Source organism: Seriola aureovittata, chromosome 1 (assembly GCF_021018895.1).
Source record: "Seriola aureovittata isolate HTS-2021-v1 ecotype China chromosome 1, ASM2101889v1, whole genome shotgun sequence".
NCBI classification, from domain to species: Eukaryota; Metazoa; Chordata; class Actinopteri; order Carangiformes; family Carangidae; genus Seriola; species Seriola aureovittata.
The window spans coordinates 33,217,847-33,238,200 of NC_079364.1; the positions used below are offsets into that span (position 1 = coordinate 33,217,847).

Genomic DNA, 20,354 nt, shown 5'->3' on the forward strand with positions numbered 1-20,354 from the left:
TATAGTCATAAGTTGTTTGAACAGACGCTGTATGGGGTCTGTCCACTGATGACAGTCTCAAATGTTAGAACTGCTCAGCTGAGGTAGACCTAGCTGTGTTTGAAATAACGTTCTTCTGACACTGTTTCTGAAGTTTTATGTCATTTTTACATACTGCAACTATATTTCTGTTTTACCACAGAGGCTATGGGACGAATGACAAATGTATCCTAATCATTTCTGACTTTTTACATTTTTGAAACTACATTATGTAAAACACACTTGTGCTTTCACACTGCTGCCAGAGTCTTGCTGCCTTTGCTGCATTCCCCTGACATTCCTTAACCTCCCTGTTGTCCTCTCTCTCTCTCACACACACACACACACACACACACACACACACACACACATACAATCTGACTGGCCTTCTATGTCTGCTGTGAGCATCGAGTGCGGAGGATGAAGCTGCTTCTAAGGCTGTGGCATTGGATACTTCTGTGTCACTGGTCAGGCAGCAGCAGGGTGAACAGCCTGTGGCTGGGGTGGGTATTGTCACCTCACCTCACCTCCCTGATATCACTGATGTCAATGAGATAATGATAATATTCTGGGTGGTTTTAATAACCTGCTGCAGAGACTTCCTGTCCTGTGCACATAACATGCCAGTTTGTGATGTTTCCAGTTTAGATGCTTTCCATTGCTCCTCTGTTACAGTTAACAAGAACTTGGCACAGGAATGCAGGAGAGAGGCCCCTCCTGGCATATCATCCCACAACACCATGGTCTTTTTAATTTCATGGTTGAAGTGTGTCACGGTCCTGGTCTGGGCTCCAGGTGTGTTCCCCTTTCTCCTTTTGTCTCCACAGTTTTTCCCCCTCTCTGTGTTCCCTGTGTTGACTCTGTCTCTCTCTGTTTGTGTGTCTCGGGGCGTGGCATTCTGTCCAGGTCCTCCCAGGTTCCACTCCACTCCTCCTCCTGACCGCTGCAGCCTGCACACCTGAGTTCCATCACCTTGTCAGCCCAGCAGTATTTCATCCCTGGTTTCACAGTCACTCTTTGCCAGATTATACAGTCTACCTGAGTGGTACACATCTAGGCCTCTTTGTAAATGTGTGTTTATGTCCTTGTTGTTATTTGGAGCATCAGTCTAACCTCACTCTCCTTGTGCCTCAGGATTATTCATCTCTTTTCTGCCTGCCTTATCTCCGGTTCCATCCTGCCCTTCCCTGACGGATCACACTGAGTCACTCACCCCCTGTCTGCCCCTTTGCCACCTCTTCAGCCCAGCAGCCTCTAGTCCTGAACCTCTGCTCCACCATTCCTCACCTGCCAGACCCCCGCAGCCTTCGTCCAGTCCATCCAAGCTAACAACTCTTAACAATAAAATCTAGTCTACTTGCAACACTGAGTTCTGTTCTGCTTTTTGGTCCAAAGACATTTTAGACTGTTATAACAAAGTGAGCCAGGAATATAGAGAAAGCTCTACATTATAAATTCTGAGGAAGATATAAAGATCAGCCTAAGTTATGTCCCGCTTTATGTGAATGACATCAGGAACTTACTAAACTTGCTGTGGATTTTATCAGTATCTGATAGGCTAGGCTATGCATAATATGTAAGTTAAATGTATTTACCTTTTTGTGTGAGTGTAGTCCAGTTGGATGAGAATCGTCACCATCCCCTGCGGTCAACTGTTTCATCTGGCCTGCCCTTCTTATTATTGCCTCCTTCTCCTGGAAATATTGGCATCTGATGACAAAGGCTCTTGGTGGATCGCTGAACTTAAACCTGCTGGAGAATTTCGGCAGATTGTGTCTCCAGCTTGGTGAGTATTTCAATTCTCAGCTTGGCAATCACTTGGAGGACAGCAACCTGTCCGGGTTCCAGGTGGGGTGCAGCATTAGCCTCTGGGCTAGCCCTGGAGCTAAACCATGAGTCAGACAACATGTTTCTCAACATTTTTTGCCAGTGTTGAATCAATACATTAAACCTGGTGCACTGTCTTGACCCCGTTGATGAGTCAAGAAGGTCTGAACATTAATTAGCTGCTTCTATATGATACTAACACTAACAACTATTTTTTTTCTAATGATAAATCTATCAACTATTTTAATAATTTAACTAGTTTAATAGTTTCACTATTACTATTACTTCTACTATATTTACTATTTAATAGTCTACTAATGAACAGACAACACTTACATGAAGTAATCCTTCAAATGTTTGTGACTGAGCTCACTGTGCACCATAAAAAATAATAATCACAAAATAACACTGGTTAAACAAGACTTAGAGGGAAGGGGATGGAACTGTGATGTGCTCATCCTCCCAAATTCAGACATCAACCAGCTGATTTTACCTGATTATCTTTATCTCTTATCTGATTTTGTCCATACACTTAGTGATCCAGCTCAGATTATTAACGGTTCTTTTTTAAAAGAATGAATTCAGAACAGGATTTGAATTGATTTTTATGGTTTGTCTCAGCCAGTTGCTCAATTATCTGCCACATTTTAAGATTTGTGGTGAACGAAGATAATGATTTAGACTCACATACAGAAAGCTTTCATTGTAGCGATTCCTAACAGTTTGCTATTAGCTTAACCAGCGTGATGTTGTTGTGTAAAAGACACCAGAGGTCAGTACTACGAAGCAGGATTTTAGGTTTAACTCTGGATTTTCAGTCCTATGATAGTGGTTCACTTGATACTGGGTTAAATCACCATGGTAACTGATGATGAACTCCTTACCTGCTCTGACGCAGGTTAACTTAGAGGATGAGATCAAAACCTGTCAACAGCCAAACTACTGACCAATCAGATGGAAAAATGGAGTCATCATTCCTAAAGGATCCTGATGGGAACAAAAGGCTTTACAATTAAGTGATAAAGAATAACGAGTAGTAGATATTTATATAAATAGTTGGAATTGTTTTGCTGTTCCAGACCAGCATGTGTCCACTCTGGTTTTAAAACAGAGCTTCTAACAAACAGTTCATTTTAATGGAACTAATATTCTTTCCATAACAGCAGCTCATGAGGAGACTCTGTGACCACAACTGCAAATAAAAACTAAACCTCTGATGTCTGATTAGAACAATGATCCACATCCTGTTGAATATTTCCCATGATTATAAATCTGATTTATAACATTTCAGTTGGTGTGACTCATCAGACAACAACTACTTCTCTCCACTTTTATCTGCTTCACATAACAGTTGGTTCATCATCAGAAAAGAGCAAAAATACTGAGTAAGAAACTCAATGATAATTCATACACTTATTTACAATATATCCTTAATCTGAATTTAATAGTAATTATATTTAGAAATATTTATTTTTATTCTAGTTATGTGATAATACATTTCACCTTGTTGAACTCCAAGCAATGAACTCTTTCACATGAACGCGCTCGTAGCTGGACAGGTAAACCCAGGGTTAAATGAACCAGTTGATATCCAGTCGGTGGAGGAAACACATGTAAATATCTCTTTTCTGTTTGTTGCTAGTTGAACAGGAGGTTGGATAAAGTTCTTATAGGAGTATCACTTTTTATTACACTGACAGTAACGTAAAGTTCAGTGATAGTAATGTCATCTCCAGTTATTTTCAGTTATTTGTACGACACCTGGTTCTGTGTCTGGTGCAGCCTCTGACGTTCTGTGTGCGTGAGCTGCGTACCTGTAGCCCCGCCTCTCCCAGAGAGCAGAGAGGGCAGAGCAGGGAGCAGAGAAGCAGTGCGACCATAGATGATTTGGAAAATAAATATATGGTGGTTAATAGTGACTGGCCGCCACAAATAAATCAATGTATGGGAAACGATTCGTGTCTTTTTACGGTCCCTAAAGTAGAACGACCATCTGAGATAAATGACTACAGACCGTTGGCCCTCACATCACACATCATGAAGACCCTGGAGCAGCTGCTTCTCCACCTTCTGAGGCCACAGGTTGAACTTATACTCGACTCCCTACAGTTAGCCTATAAGGAACATGTTGGAGTGGATGATTCCGTCCTTTACATGCTTCACCGCCCACAACACACACACACACACACACACTCTTCCCCCACACACTTTCTCACCCATACCTCCCCCTGGACTCAACTTAACCCAGACGTGGGTTCTTCATGAACTGTGGGTGGGCAGCTGGGTTGTAAATGGTATTAAGTGAGCTGAACATCCGGGTTAACTTTGTCGTGTTGAAGTATTATGGAGTATATATGATTGAATGAGTAGCTACATGAATTGTTTGGACTGGCCATCTGAAATTTTTGTATTCACACATTTTCCACTGTATATATTTAGCACTTTACCTGTTGTTGTCTGACTGTTGTTGGTGTTAATGCACAATATATATATATTTCTAAGCAAACCTCTTGTTTACTCCCTCCCAGCTCGTAGCCTGGTCTTCTGATCATGGGTCAACATTGATGCTACATTGTAGTCACTAGCCCTAGCCTCAACTCCAGGTTAACTTGTTGTGGGTGCTACATATTCTTACTTGGATGAACCAGGTGGTTACATGAGGATTATGTTCTTTGATTTTTCATCATCCAACCCCCCATTCCAAGCCGGAAGGGATGGGGGTGGATCCCTGCTTCACATCCTGGATTGTGGGTTACCTGACAAGACCACAGTACGTCAGGCTGAGTAACTGTGTCTCAGGGACAGTGATGAGCAGCTGTTGTGAAACATGGAGCATGCTGGGAGTTATTGAGTCTGTGGGGCAGACTTTGGTGCTCTTTGCTTTGTTCAGGGGGTTGAAGACAAAAGACCATGCCTGAGGTCAGGCTTCAGGGGTTACAAGTCCAGGCCTGCACTGTCTCACCACATGTTCAGGCCCAACAGTAACATAACACTCAGTTACATAAAAACGACTTCACTACCAAACACACACACACACAAACACACACACACACACACACACACACACACACACACACACACACACACACACACACACACACACACACAAAGCAAAACATACATTCATAGACACCTCTGTCTCTTCCTCTCTCCAAATCTGGTCCAGTTTTTGGAGCTGATAAAAATATGTTTTTGTTCTTTTTTGGCTGGCAAATTAAAAGCTGTTTTTTTGAACAGTTTGTACTAGGGCACTAAACAAATCCATGTCTATTTCTTTTCCTAATTCCTCAGTGTTATACTACAAGTCAGTATCAATATATCTGAGGGAGAGGATTGGCAGTCTATATTTACTTTGATCAGTAACCTTCCAGAAGACAACATGAACCTCAGTTACAGAAAAGGGACAATCAATACCAAATAGACACACACACACACACACACACACAGACACACACACACACACACACACACACACACACACACACACACACACACACCTTCACAGCCAAAGCAGGATTGTTTCACATAAAAAAAAACATACATTTATATACACCTCTGTCTCTTCCTGTTTCTAACCTGTTCCAGGTTTTGCAGCTGATATAAATCATAATTCCTTTGTTTGTTACCTGGCAAAGTAAAAACTATCAAAAACTGATTAGTTATTCTTCTGAATATAAATCTGCTTGCACTTACAGTATTCCTCCACAGTTTACACTCACAGAGGACTTCATTAAGAACACCTGCCAATTACAGACAGCAGTACAATGCATACAATGCGCCACAAAATGACCATGTTCATCCTTCATGGCCTCAGTTCACCGTCTACTAAAGGCTACTTGCAGCAGGATAATGCTCCATGTCACAAACTGGTTTCATCAGCATGTCAGTGAGTTCAGGGAAGTTGAGTTCACACCGGCTGCATCTCCGCTGCATCTCTGCTGCATTACTGCTTCTGCACTCTACATAGAGTTTGCAGAAACTTCTTTTCATTATTAATTAATTTCTGATTTATTTTTGAGAAAACGTTACTAAAATGTCACCGTCTCCACATGCAGCTGCTAAAATGGTTACAGTTTTTTTTAAACTGCTTACACACAAAAACTTTATATATCACACGATTTCTGAAGCCTGTCACTAAAAGAACAAAACCACAAACCAAATCTGCAAAACCACGCGGTTTTCAATGTTGTAAAACACTTGTATTTTGTACTTTATATACAAGACAGAAGCTTTAGATTTAAAACATGGTATATTTCCTATAATTAAAAAAGTGTCTGGCGATGATATAATGATATTTTCAACGCAGTGTTTCATTTCATAGCAGCAGGTACTTTTGTGTGGCACAATTTGTGTGTGCAATTTCTGTATTTGAGTGTAGATTTTGAAAAAATTAGACCTCGTTGAGAAAACATGTAAAAGCAGTTGTAAAAAAACTGTGCAATCACAGAATTACTGAGTGGGTATAATGCAAATTAACTCAAGATATGAGAGTACACATTGACTGATTGACCAAGTGCAATATATGTATTGAGATCAAAATTTTGATTTTGTGTGGACTTAATTCAAAATGACATTCAAATGAGATTCTGTACACTGTGGAAAGTGACTGGGTGTATGTGTTAACAGGACACAACCATGACATAACGTTGCAGACAGGGGATGATGTTTCATCCAGATCAGATGACATGGTGGCTACTCTGCTCTCAGCTGGTGTTTGCATATGAAGAATACAAACTACCAAAACTGAAAGTAAGCATGTTTCAGGTCAGTGATCAACAGAAGCCCTGCTGCTTGCTTATATCAAGCAAGCAATGTCCTGCATCCCCAAAGCATCAAATACACTCTTTCACGATTACATTTAAATCTCTTACCTATTTATTCTTCAGAAATGTAGTTTTGTCCTCACTTAATAGTTCTTTTCACCAATGCACTTCCATACATGTCAGTGTGGCATCACATATATTACACACACACACACACACACACACACACGCACACACACAGGAGGGGTCTTCCTACTCATGAATGTGTAAAGCCCTGTGCTGCTATCTGAGCCTGAGGGGGAGACTCTGCAGCAGCCCAGCAGTTTGCATCACTTCATACACTGTCTGATAAACATTAGAAATAGGTCAGTGGGATGGATGTGGTCGTTGGGGGTGGAGGTGGGCGCTGTCAGGGAAATAGTACAGAACCCTGTGGAGAGGGATAATGGAGAAAGTGGAGGAAACGTGAAAGAAAAGAGAAAAAGAGGAAGAGGGGGAGGAAGCAGGAGAGCAGGGCTGAAGTTAACTGTTGAAATGCAACCTGTTACTGTAAAGATACACAGTATTATTAAGCATTAATATTACCACTCATAGTTATTGTTGTTACACTCTGATGTTAAGACATCAGTGGACTTGTCAGTCCTGAATAGGGCTTTTAAAACTATAACCTGTTACCCCCTAAATAGTTCATTAACAATGTGCTCCTGAACCTTAGACATAGTGCCAGGTTACTGTAGTAAAATAGTGGACATTCTGAAGTTTGCAGCTTCGAGCAGATAAACATACTGTATAATGTATTCCTTACACTTTTGCACTTGTTTTTCTGTTTGTATAAATATACTCACTAAAGTCCCATACACATTGCTTCAGTATGTTGAAATCTATTGGAGTTCAATGAGAATCTTCCTTTGCTGGCTTCTTTTTCTACTTAGCTAAGCAGTGAGCCAAACCTACTCTAAAAGGTTGTAGGCGCAGAGGAACTCGGCAGAAGTACCACGCCCAGACGATGCACGGTGGCGACATTCACCTGGTAGAACCTAGAGAATGTGCTCAGTGAAGCCCACGAGGCAGCAGCACATGTGGCCTCTAGGGGCACTCCCCTCAGGGCTTCCCATGACATTGAGACACTCCTGGTAGAGTGACACTTGACTCCAGATGGCATAGACTGATCATTCACCTTATATGCATGAACGATCACATCTACAATCCAATGGGACAGGTGCTGCTTGGAAAGAGCGAAACCCTGTCTGGGGCCATCATAACAAACAAAGAGGTACTCGGACTGCCGTATACTTGCAGTAGCGCCAACATAAATGAATGCCATATTCGGCCACAAATTGACACCCGAGCCATCTGGGTTCCACCTCAGACATGATTCAGTCACTGACAGAGCGTGCAGGTATCTGATGGCTTGGCTGAGGAAATGGCAAGGAGGAAAGCCCTCTTAACGGACACCCACTTCAGCTCCACCCGTGTCAAGGGCTCAAAAAGAAGGTGAGCATGAAGCATCCAACACCAGGGGCAGGTCTCAGACTGGAGCTCTTGCAGCACTTGCGGGACACACCCTCCGAGCCCCTCTTAAGAAAAGGGACACTAGACTGTGGCTCTCCACCATATTGTTGTCGAACCGAGCGTGCTGACATGAAATAGCAGTCACATATACTCTCAATGTAGAGGGAGAATGGCCCTCATCTAGGAGGGACTGAAGAACTCCAAAATGATAGGTATGGTGCAATGCACTGGGTTCTCGCCCCGACCAATACACCAATGTGAAAAAAGTTTCCACCTGTTATCATATTGTAAACAGGTGGAATGAGTTCTGGCACTATCAATAGTCTTTCTGACTGCCTCAACGCAAGTGTTCAGCAGCGGTTCGGGCCCTCCAGGGGCCAAACGCATGCAGGCGGCAAGGATTGGGATGCCAAATCTGACCCCCTAACTGGGATAGGAGAACCATCCTTTCGGGGAGGCTCCACGGCGAACTGCGGCTGGGCCTGCGCAGCAGGGGGAGCTGTGTCCTCACTGGCCAGAAGGGTGCCACCAGCAGAAGTCTGTGGCCCTCTTGGAGTACTCTTTGAAGTGTGGGCAATATCAGAGGAAATGGCAGAAAGGCATAAAGTAGGCTCCTGGGCCAGGCGTGCGCCAGCACATCCTGACCCAGAGGACTGGTCTTCTCCCTCAACGAGAACCAGAGGGGGCAATGAGTTGATGCCTCTGAGGCGAAGAGATCCACCTCAGCCCTGCCGAAAAGACCCCAGGTGGCATGCACACCTCCGGTGGGAGCTTGTGGTGGGAGAGTAAATCTGCAGCCTGGTTCCTCTGCCTCGGCAAATACCATTCTCAGTCTCCTGTATTTGTGCCACTTGGCATCCCAGTGGAAGCTGTTCAGCTATCTTTGCAGAGGGCGAAGCACAAGGGAACAGCGGTTGAGGTCACCGTCAGTTTTTCCAAGAGGCACAGGAACCGGACATATGCCAACCCTCGCCCATATGGAAGAAGAATAGGAGCTGCAGAATGTTGTCCACACGCTGAGGGTGTTCAGTGACGGTGTTCAGAGCCACACTTATGAAAACTGTGCTCTGAGAGACCATGAGACCCAGCTGGGCCATGTGAGAGAGGAGGAGAGCTGTGCCTCGGGCCATCTGAGCCCCTGAGTCGTCCAGGTACGGCAGAATTTTCATGCCCTGTGACTGCAGGGGCAAGAGAACCGCCGCCATGCACCTGGTGAACACACCTGGGTAGAAGCACCCGGAACTGAAAACAACAGCCTTGGAAGGCAAAATGTAAAAACTGCCTGTGTCGAGGCGCAATGGGGACATGAAAGTAAGCGTCCTTCAAGTCGATGAACGCGAACCATTCCCCTGGGGCAACAGTCCTAAGCATGTCTGTTGTCCCCATCATGTGGAATGTATGTACCTTGAGGAATTTCTTGAGCTTCCTTAAGTCAAGGACTGGGTGAAACCTGCCCGTCTTCTTATTCACCAGAAAATAAGTTGAGTAGAACCCTTTGGGGTCTGACAGGGGTTCTACTGGTTCTATGGCGCCTTTGGCCAGAAGGGTGGAAAGCTCCTGTTTCAGGGTTAAACCTTTGCCGGGTCCTGAATGATGATGGTCATCCTGACCCCGTTGGAAGCAGGGGGCCGGTGTCTGAATTGTAACTTGTACCTGTGGGCCAAGGTGGAAATCACCCAGGGGTCTGAAGTGTGAGCAGCCCAGCATCTGAGCTGCTGCTGGGAATAATAACCGATAACCGGCCATGACCTCTGGAGGTCCTGGGGGCAGGACAATGAGGAGCCCGGGCTCAGGGTGGTCTGGAGGACAAGCGAGGTGAGTGACGAAAGTCATGCACTGGCCTCTGGGCAACAGGGCGCTGGGGCCCATGGTAACCCCTGGTGCGAGATGAGGGCACTGGTAGGGAGAGGCGTCGGGGGGCCATCGCAGCACCCCTCAGCCTGCCAGGAGGGGGCACAGTTCTGTGGAGACCTGAGAGCTGTCGTCTAGTCCTTCCAGCCTCAACAGTATGCTCCAGTGCCTCTACAGCGGCTGAGCCAAACAGTGCCCCCGGTTTCACATGCATCTTGCATAGCAGCCAAGGATCTGCCATCTGAAGTAAGATGGGAGCGCCTTGTTGTGTCCTCCCAGCATGCATGCAGCTCCTCGAAATACTCCTCTGAGGGGGGAACAGTAAAGGCAGTAGTGGCATGCCTGTGTCAAAAGACAGGTAGGTTGAGCTGGAGGCAACTGTTCTGCAGAGGGGAGACTCTCCTCACCGAGCAACTGCTCCACCTCCAACCGGGGCATGAAGCTGCAATTCATGCAAGGGTGCTCTGAGAGGCTCGAGGCCGAGACAAGAGGGGCAACGATCGTGGCCATCCTCTGGCTGGAGAGACGCCATGTGTGGTATCTTGAGGTGCTGATGTGAAGAAGTGATCACCACTGACACGTCTTTACTTGCAAACAAAAAGAAGTTTATTTACAAGAAAGAAACAGTGTCAAAAAATGCAGAATCCTGGAGCATCTCTGCCAATGTGAGATCTCCTCTTTACCTTCTCACAAACCCCTCTATTTATCTGTCTTATCCCCTCTTTGGGATGTACACTTCTTCCAATGAGAAGAAGTCTTCCACGGGTATCTGGTCTCTGGACTTTTGACCTTTAAGGTCAGCACAAAACCCCCATATCCTGGGTCCCTTATATCGTAGGAAACAGGAAACAAAGATGTTAAGCAAATTTGTCTCCTAATGCACTTTCCTTAAACTTGACTTATACTAAGTAGTTCAAAATAACCTTTGACAAAGCCTTAGTTGTCACCCTTCCTTAACTTATCAATAAAACTTACATAAAAGAAGAACATACAACAGTTTAGAATGTTTAAGTAAAAAGAAATGAAGTGGATAATATACTACACATGCAAGCACCACAATAATGGGATGTCAACATGGGCGAAACCCTCTGATTCACGAGTAGAGGATACCGTATGTACACTGGGAGTAGAGGTGAAAGCACCACCTAAGCCAGTAAAAATTACCGTTAACATCCGATGTCACCAAGTCAGTCCCAGCGGAAACGCTGTCTGACTGTAGTGTGAGCAGAAACAAGGTACACCCTACCTTGTTTTGGGAATGGGGAGCGAGAGCACTGCCTTCACCAAACTTACACATACAAACAGATTAAAACAACCAAAGGCCCGGTGTTGCACTTATCTCCTGCTCAATTTCCACAAAACCCAACTTAAAGATTATTATACAGAAGGGGGGAGCACTGTCCTCCTTCATAGCATTCGAACAATACTTACCAAACGGTACACACTTGAAGGTAAGCTCATCAGGCTGATACGCACAGTGGGAGCAACGTCTATACCCTGCTGAACACAAACGGCACACAGCTGCATTCACTCACAACATAGGGACAGCTCGTCACAGCCTCTTGGAGGGTGAGTATTCCGCAGCTCCGACCGACGTGGTCGCAAGGCTACCGGCGACAAGTGTATTAAAATCGAGAAGTAGTTTCAGTTAACACTACCACAGTAGTGAACCTGCGAAGCGAGAAGATGAAAAGGATCTGATTCCCTGATGACACAGGAAGATATACCCTCTCTCAGGTCATCTGGGGTCACAGGTGACTTTGTTGATATTAAATATTCGACCTGCGTATACACAAGACAGAAGATCCGGTGCTTGAAGCACCGCCTCTGGCGGTCAGGAAGGATGAAATAGAACTGCAAAATGCACTTCAATTACCAAAACATGCCAAATCATCAGCATGACTTATTGAGTCATTTTGGTGATTGATTTTAAAAGAAATAACTATAAACACATCTTATTTCAAGCATATAGTTCCATTTATTTACATCCACAGTGATCTGAAGTTTGTTTGGTTTTAAACTGACAGTGAACTGTTCTGAACAGAGAAGTCTTCAAATCTGCTGTAGTTTTACAGAATGTTGCTGATGGTGAAACTCACTGAGAGAGGTGAGACATTTGACTGTTAATTCTGGACCCAAAAGCAGACACTAGGAAACAAAAGCAGGTTTGAAGCAGGATTTCATTGGAACTGAGAGAGAGAGAGAGAGAGAGAGAGAGAGAGAGAGAGAGAGAGAGAGAGAGAGAGAGAGAGAGAGAGAGAGAGAGACTTGAACTGGGGCTTGGGGGCTGGAAGCCACAAGAGGTGGCAGTAGCAATGGATTTCAGGTGACAGAGAATACGGGGAAGGAATGGAGGATGGAGGTCTTGTGGTGTGGAGGACCTGATACAGCGCTTGAGAGGGAATAGGGATGATGGGGAGAATCCGAGTCCAAAAGCATACAGACACTGCATGGTGAATGAGGAGTGGAGGGTGAAGCAGGCAGCAGCTTGGGAGGAGGTGGTGTGGGATCTGGCTCTGGAGTCCTGGGACACAGAGGAAAAATAAGTGTCACAAACACAAAAAACACTCACAACGCCAAGATAGCCGAGAGTTGCTACTGTGGTTGCTGAACAATCTAGCGATGAATATTTGTACTGTGTTTGATGAGGTAATGTTATGCAGGTGTGGTACTCTTCAGAGCCAGGTTGGGGAAACCACACCCACAGCACCTTCACACACTGGCAGTGAAGACACAAGAGAAGACAGGGAGAGCACAGAGAGACATAGGGAAATCCAGGGACAGAACTCACTCATGGTTGAATGTTAATGTTCATGAAGAATTGGTGATTGATCAAAGCACAACAAACTTAAACACAGTAAAGGTCACATAGTCTGATGTGGTGTATGTGTTAAGTGTTTTAAAAAAGTGGACATGGTCCTTAGAAAAGTGTGAAGATGATTGTAGAAAAGTGTAAAATAACTTTTTGGCATGTGTGGAGCTGAGACTTCAGTTCATGCTGGTTTGTAGCAAGCATAAACTCACCCACCTGTCACTCAAAGAGACCACTCACTTCCTCAATTCTCCAGAACTTTAAGTCTTAATAAAATGCAAACAGGTTACTTATATAAACAGTTGTCATGAAGGAGGAAAGTAGCTCTAGAGACATAAACTCTTTTTGTACCAGGCTGTAAACATGTTTATTTCTGCTGTAAAGTTGGACATTTTAACATCTATGAGGATTGACTCACTATTGGAGCCAGACTGGTCAGATCAGCAATTTCATTTTGATCAATCAAATAAGTGATGGACACAGCAATATTTCAGTAGTGAAATGAGGTTTATTGGATTAGCAGAAAATGTGCAATATGCATCAAAACAAAATTAGACAGGTGCATAAATTTGGGCACCCCAACAGAAAAATCACATCAATATTCAGTTGAGCCTCCTTTTGCAAAAATAACAGCCTCTAGATGCTTCCTATAGCTTCTAATGAGTGTCTGGATTCTGGATGAAGGTATTTTGGACCATTCCTCCTTACAAAACATCTCCAGTTCAGTTAGGTGTGATGGTTGCCGAGCATGGACAGCCTGCTTCAAATCATCACACAGATTTTCAATGATATTCAGGTCTGGGGACTGGGATGGCCGTTCCAGAACATTGTACTTGTTCCTCTGAATGAATGCCTGAGTAGATTTTGAGCAGTGTTTTGGGTCGTTGTCTTGTTGAAATATCCAGCCCCGGCGTAACTTCAACTTTGTGACTGACTCTTGAACATTATTCTCAAGAATCTGCTGATATTGAGTGGAATCCATGCGACCCTCAACTTTAACACGATTCCCAGTACCGGCACTGGCCACACAGCCCCACAGCATGATGGAACCGCCACCAAATCTTATTGTGGGTAGCAAGTGTTTTTCTTGGAATGCTGTGTTCTTTCACCGCAATGCATAATGCCCCTTGTTATGACCAAATAACTCAATCTTTGTTTCATCAGTCCACAGCACCTTATTCCAAAATGAAGCTGGCTTGTCCAAATGTGCTTTTGCAAACCTCAAGCGACTCTGTTTGTGGCGTGTGTGCAGAAAAGGCTTCTTCCGCATCACTCTCCCATACAGCTTCTCCTTGTGCAAAGTGCGCTGAATTGTTGAACGATGCACAGTGACATCATCTGCAGCAAGATGATGTTGTAAGTCTTTAGAGGTGGTCTGTGGGTTGTCTTTGACCGTTCTCACCATCCTTCGCCTTTGCCTCTCCGATATTTTTCTTGGCCTGCCACTTCTGGCCTTAACAAGATCTGTGCCTGTGGTCTTCCATTTCCTCACTATGTTCCTCACAGTGGAAATTGACAACTGAAATCTCTGATATAGCATTTGGTAGCCTTCCCCTAAACCATAATGTTGAACAGTCTTTGTTTTCAGGTCATTTGAGAGTTGTTTTGAGGCCCCCATGTTGCCGCTCTTCAGAGGAGAGTCAAAGAGAAGAACAACTTGCAATTGGCCACCTTAAATACCTTTTCTCATGATTGGATGCACCTGTCTATGAAGATCTAGGCTTAATGATCTCACCAAACCAATTTTGTGTTCCAATTAATCAGTGCTAAGTAGTTACAGGTATTCAAATCAAAAAAATGACAAGGGTGCCCAAATTTTTCTGTCTGATTTAATTTCATACAACTTAATATTGCTATACTAAAAATCTTTGTCTGGAAAAATACCCCAGTACTCAGCTTTTATTAGAAAATGAATGGCATGCCACTGTGATCATTTTCTGTGAAGACGGAATAAATTATTATGCAGCTTCAGAGGGCTGCCTAAACTTTTCATACCACTGTATGTCTTAGCATTTCGTAATAAGGGGACAGTGCCACATTGTGCTTGCAGATAGGGATTTGGTCTCACTGAAAGTCAACAGCTAAATGTAACTGGCTTTGTGTGCAAAGAGGTTACTGATCCAAAGACTTATTACACCTACTTAATTGTGCTTCCTACTTAAAACCCAGGGCAAGAGAAGACAAAAGGAGAAAATATTAGAAATTCATCAGGGAGACCCTCTTACATCTCATTAGGATTGCTTTGTCTTGTTCTCCCAGCCACCCCGGTCATTATGTTTCCTCTCCTCCAAACAGCCACACGCTAATGACTCATTCTGTTCTTCCAAAAAGTACTCTCCTAAAACAACAGCCACACATCCTGCACATATATAATCATGTGTTTTACCTGGAGATGATATTGCTGAGTAATTATTGGAGTTTATCAGCGTGACAGAGAGATGTTTTGCACAGAAGACAACATGCTGACCAGTATTGGCTGAGATTAGAGAGATGCTGTGACCAATGATCTAAACATACTGTATACTGCCACTGTTTGTAGTAGGCAGTGCATGATTTCAAAACTACTGGAAGGAATTAAGCAGGAAACATTTTGGTAAAAGACGGAAGAAATCATTCATTGCATTTCATGCCACAGTGAAGAATATTGGCACAAGGTGGCCTCATGCTACGTAGGTGTCATGATGTGATATGCACAGTCTCTCCATTCATACTAGCCTGGGAAGCCATATGGCTGTGTGATAACATTTTACCCAGTGAGATCTGGGTAGAATCTCTCTGCCTGTTCTAGGGAATGAAACAGAGGCTGCGTCCTCCTCATGAGATATGCAGTGAGTCTCATTCAGCAGCTCCAGCCAATTTACTAACGAATCTGTGCCACTGTAAGCATTGTGCTGTCTTTGCGTGGGGGTAGAGAGAGGTCTTTGTCTCAGAAATGCCTGCTGTATTTAACCCTGAGTGCTGTTGCGTTGGCTTCACTTGAGTTTCTGCCAGCGGCCAAATATAAGCAATGCAATGTGTCCTCAGCCAGGCTGACAGAGAAACAGAGAAACATCTCCTTCTGTGGTGGATTCAGGAAAAGGAAGAGACACTCTCTCTGGTTGGACTGCAGACAATGTGTTCTATAAATTGTATGTTTAATATTTATGCCTATGTTGATTTTTGTATTTAAACAAGTCCTCCAGCCAAAATGACTATATAGGTCGTCCTGTATAATAGTCTACTGGCTGCAAAAAATATGCCACGGATAAACAGTTGAAAAAATGACTATGATATGGTAAACATTTGGTTAGGTTTAGGGAAAGATCATTGGTTGGATTAGAATGAGTATTAAAATTTGCTGACCCATCCATCGAGTCTGACTTCCTCTATAACAGCATCAACTGATTTCCTTCTTTGCTTCTGTCATAATTTGTCTCTTGAATGTAAACAATTCATTTTTGGGCCTTTGCTAAAATGACTGTTATCTCACAAGACTGCTAGGGGTCGCTTAACAATAAAATTTGAGTATGGCAGCAAGTGACAATTTGAGGGTTCCAACCCTTTTGTGCTTATTGATGGAATTGAAATAGTAATTCATTATGCTATTTACTACTGGAAAAAGTAAAATTATTACTGTCACGCATTATCAGTCATACATTACTGGTCTCCATATTTCTCAACATGACAAATTTAACCTCTCAATTGTGTTTTCAGTTCAGTCTGTTTATAAGCAATTGTAGATATGAAAGACGAATGGCAATTTTCAAAGATTTTTAAAGTTATGTTCAGTCATTTTACAATTTTAGGCTGACACAACTTCCATCCAATAACATTGTTAGGTCTTAATGTATTCATTAGTTTACACATTAGTATATATACAGTATATGGTGAATGTGATTGCTCTCCTTCCCGTCACCGCCATACTGCCAACACTCAGTGCAAATATGCCCTAATTAGATCCAACGAGCTTCATGATGTGGTGCAGCAGCTTAGTTCTGCAACGTGTGCTCTTGATCCAATGCATACTAAGTTCTTCAAAAATGTTTTCAGCTGTTTGGTGGAGGATGTTTTTGAGATTGTTAATGCCTCCTTACATCCTGGAATCTTCCCGTCATGTCTCAAACATGCTATTGTAAAAGCATTGTTCAAAAAGAGTAATCTGGATCTACTAGTTTTTGAGAACTATAGACCAATATCAAACCTTCCATTTTTGAGGAAGATTCTTGAAAAGATTGTTTACCGACAATTACATACTTGTGGTCTGGTCCATGCTTTTATTACTAGTAGGTTGGATTACTGTCATGCACTTTTTGCTGGAGCTTATTCAGAAGGCAGCAGCCAGAATTTTAACAAAAACCAAAAGGTCTGAGAACATTATTCTTATTTTATCATCTCTTCACTGGCTCCCAGTAAAACAAAGACTTGATTTTAAAATACTTCTCATTGTTTTTATATGTTTTAATGGTTTAGCTCCTTCCTAGGTTTGTGACATACTCACATCAAAGAGATCCTTTAGATCATCATATAAAGGTCTCCCTACTATACCAAGCATTAACTGTAAATCAGCGCATGGTGCTTTCAGTCCTTATGGTCCTACTCTCTGGAATTCTTTACCATATGAACTATAGTCTTCTACAACAGTGTTTTCTTTTAAAAGTAAACTAAAAATATCTCTTTTTGCAAGCCTTTAGTTAGGTTTAAGTGTGTGGTGTGAGTTAGTAATATTATTCTTATTATTTCCCTTTTAGGATAATGATAATAATAATACCTTCCTATTCTGTATGTTTTTTGTTCTATGGTTTATTTATGTAATATTTTCTTATCTTATATGCAATTTTATATTTTTTCATGTATGAAGTATTCTTGCTTTTATTTTCGAAGCAAACTGAGTTTACGTCTGCTGTATATGAAATGTGCTATAAAAATAAAAATGACTTGACTATATATATATATATATACATACACAATTTATAAGGGAACAAACTTCCTATAAACAGATAGTTTTGCATATCTTGGCAATCACAACACAAAATTGGTCCAGTAGTTTCTCTTGCCCTGCTGAAGCTCTCTGGTGCCAATCAGCCACTAGGTGGAACTGTTGTTGCAATTTCATGAAATATGTTACAGTTAATTCTAATTTAAATAGGCTTGTCCAATACCCCCAAACTCTGATGAGAGTCCAGGCCTGAACACATCTACATGTCAATGTTGAGTCATAGTCATACTTCCATCTACTGTCAACAGGAATGTGACAAAAATCTTTCATTTTACATGAAATTTACATGGTGTGGATTAAACACAACATGACACATAATTTGTGGATGTTCTCTAGTGCCACGTAGTGGACAGAGGAGGAGACACTGACCTTCCTCATGCATTGTCCAAAACTGCTGAGCAGCTGAGTCACTCTTCCCAACACAGACAACTTTATTTAAACAGCCGATAGGAAAAGTCTGAAAAGACCTGTGAACAGCCAAAGTCTCCCCTCCCACTAGATTTTCTAAAGCAAGAACCAAGAGGAGTTGCAGATGTCTAGATTGCTCTCAGACCTTGCATGAATGACAATATGCTGAAAGGTGATAATGGAATTTTTGTCCATTGATGCCAAGAAATGACTCCCTACCCCCTGAAAAATAACAGCCTAATAAAACACACAGCCAAGAGGGCAATTGTTAAGTCTGAGGTGAACACAATTGAGTATCAACATGTCATTTTTCACCCTTATAATGTTGTTCATAATTATCATAATCATAATTACATATTATTATGTATAACTCTTACAAGCTGAATACCTTCTACAACATGTTAATTGAATGCGTCTGTGTCATTTATTAGTAAAAGAACCTTCAGTGTCGTTTTCCTTGCTGACGGAGCAGAAGTGCAGAAAAAGACTAAAAGGAAGTTCTCCTTCTGAAAGAGCAAATACATGTTGGAAATCTCTTCCTACCCACGGGTGACAGTGGAGCCCAGAGAAGAAGCACTGGAAGTGGTGATAATGGTCCAAGCAGCAAGTGCAAAGCACCTCAACCGCTCAAAGTTCACAGGCAGGAGAACTTGAGTTTTGAAAGGTTCCCTCATGTTTTAAAAAGGCAGAAGTTTTGAAGATATTTTTGTTTGCAGTTACTTTTCTTTTCCTTGTATTGTAAAATTTTGTAGTTGGAGAATGTTTGAATTATGTTTGCCATATTTTCTATTTGCTCGATTGTTCATTGTTTTAATCAAAGTTGCTTCATTAAAGTTCTTTGAGTGGTGAGACATGATTTATCAGCTTCAGTTTCAGGCCCACCCCAGACGTGGTCCATTTTGTTTGCTATTTAGTTTATTTGCAGTTTCTGTTTCATCTGTCTGGATCATTTTTGGTAGAATGAAAGAGACATATATTAAAATAATAACAAATAATAAATTGCAACTTTATCCACTATGTATCTCTAAACAAGTTAATGCACTGAGGCGATTGAACACAGTTTACATCAATGGGATTTCAACATGACGCAGGACATGTCACACTGTTGGCTTTAGAAAAAAAAGACTGCAAGTGATACTGTACAGTGAAAATGTACAACACTGGCCAGTCAGGTACTCGTCACCAAAAACACACAATGGGATAGTTGCCACATTGCATTATCAAAAGCATGAATTGTGAATATAGATTTATCATATCAATGTTAACATATTAGTGAAATATCTTATAATCCATGGTTAGCAGAAAAACTTGATATACTTGTTTCACATTAACCAAAAATTGTTACTGTTTTAATATTTTGATATAGAATATAATGTAGATTTTTCTCATGGCTCTAAAAGCAGTTCAGCACTAGGGTTAAATGAAAATCAACAGATTTGAAAATGAACTGAAATACATGGTGTCTTGCTGGCTTTCACACATCTGTGTTTGTCTTATCTTTATCTATAACTTCTATAATATCTATAACTTTGTGCCATAAAGAAGATGTCGAACGCTCAGAACCTGCTTAATCTACAAATCAGATCAATTTTAGTTCTGTGTCCTTAACAGTGCAATTTTATTAATAGTTATGAATCACATAAAGGAAAAATTTGAAAGAATGTTAAAGAATTAAAGAATGTTTAATGTTTATTTAGAACCGACTTGGTTGGAGTTTTACTGCATTTTGCTGCTTGGTGAATCTCTCATGTATTTCCTGTAAACACCACAGTATGATGTGGAAGTACTGGTTGTTGCTCTGGGATATTTTGATAGATGAGAGGACGTGTAAAAAAAAACCCTGCTATATTGCCTATAGGGGAATATAAATCTATATTCACATGATAATGTAATTCAACAGTAACATTAGCATTAGCATTTTCATTTTCACATTCTCATTAGGGCATTCTATGACCATGTTAAAATGAATATAGAAAAATTGACATTTCATTGTCAAAGTTATTTCCTGCTGCACAGTGGACTATATTGAAATGTTAGTTCACATTTGAAAATTAAAATGCAATATAAACATTTTAACCAAATTTTTCATATATGCAAGCAAAATTCAGGTCACAATGAAAATTAAAATGCAGTTTTCCAACAATTTGAAAATGAAAACAGCATTTGACATTTCATTCTACAGTGAACA

The 20,354-nt window shown here is 41.9% G+C and overlaps 1 long non-coding RNA gene across 1 annotated transcript; it reads left to right on the plus strand.

The window, feature by feature from the left end:
- Positions 1-596: 596 nt before the first annotated feature.
- On the plus strand, positions 597-1,308 carry LOC130180339 (uncharacterized). The gene is made up of 3 exons (XR_008829396.1): positions 597-813; positions 925-1,063; positions 1,153-1,308. It is a non-coding gene; the product is annotated as an uncharacterized LOC130180339 (long non-coding RNA).
- The last annotated feature ends 19,046 nt before the right edge of the window (positions 1,309-20,354 follow it).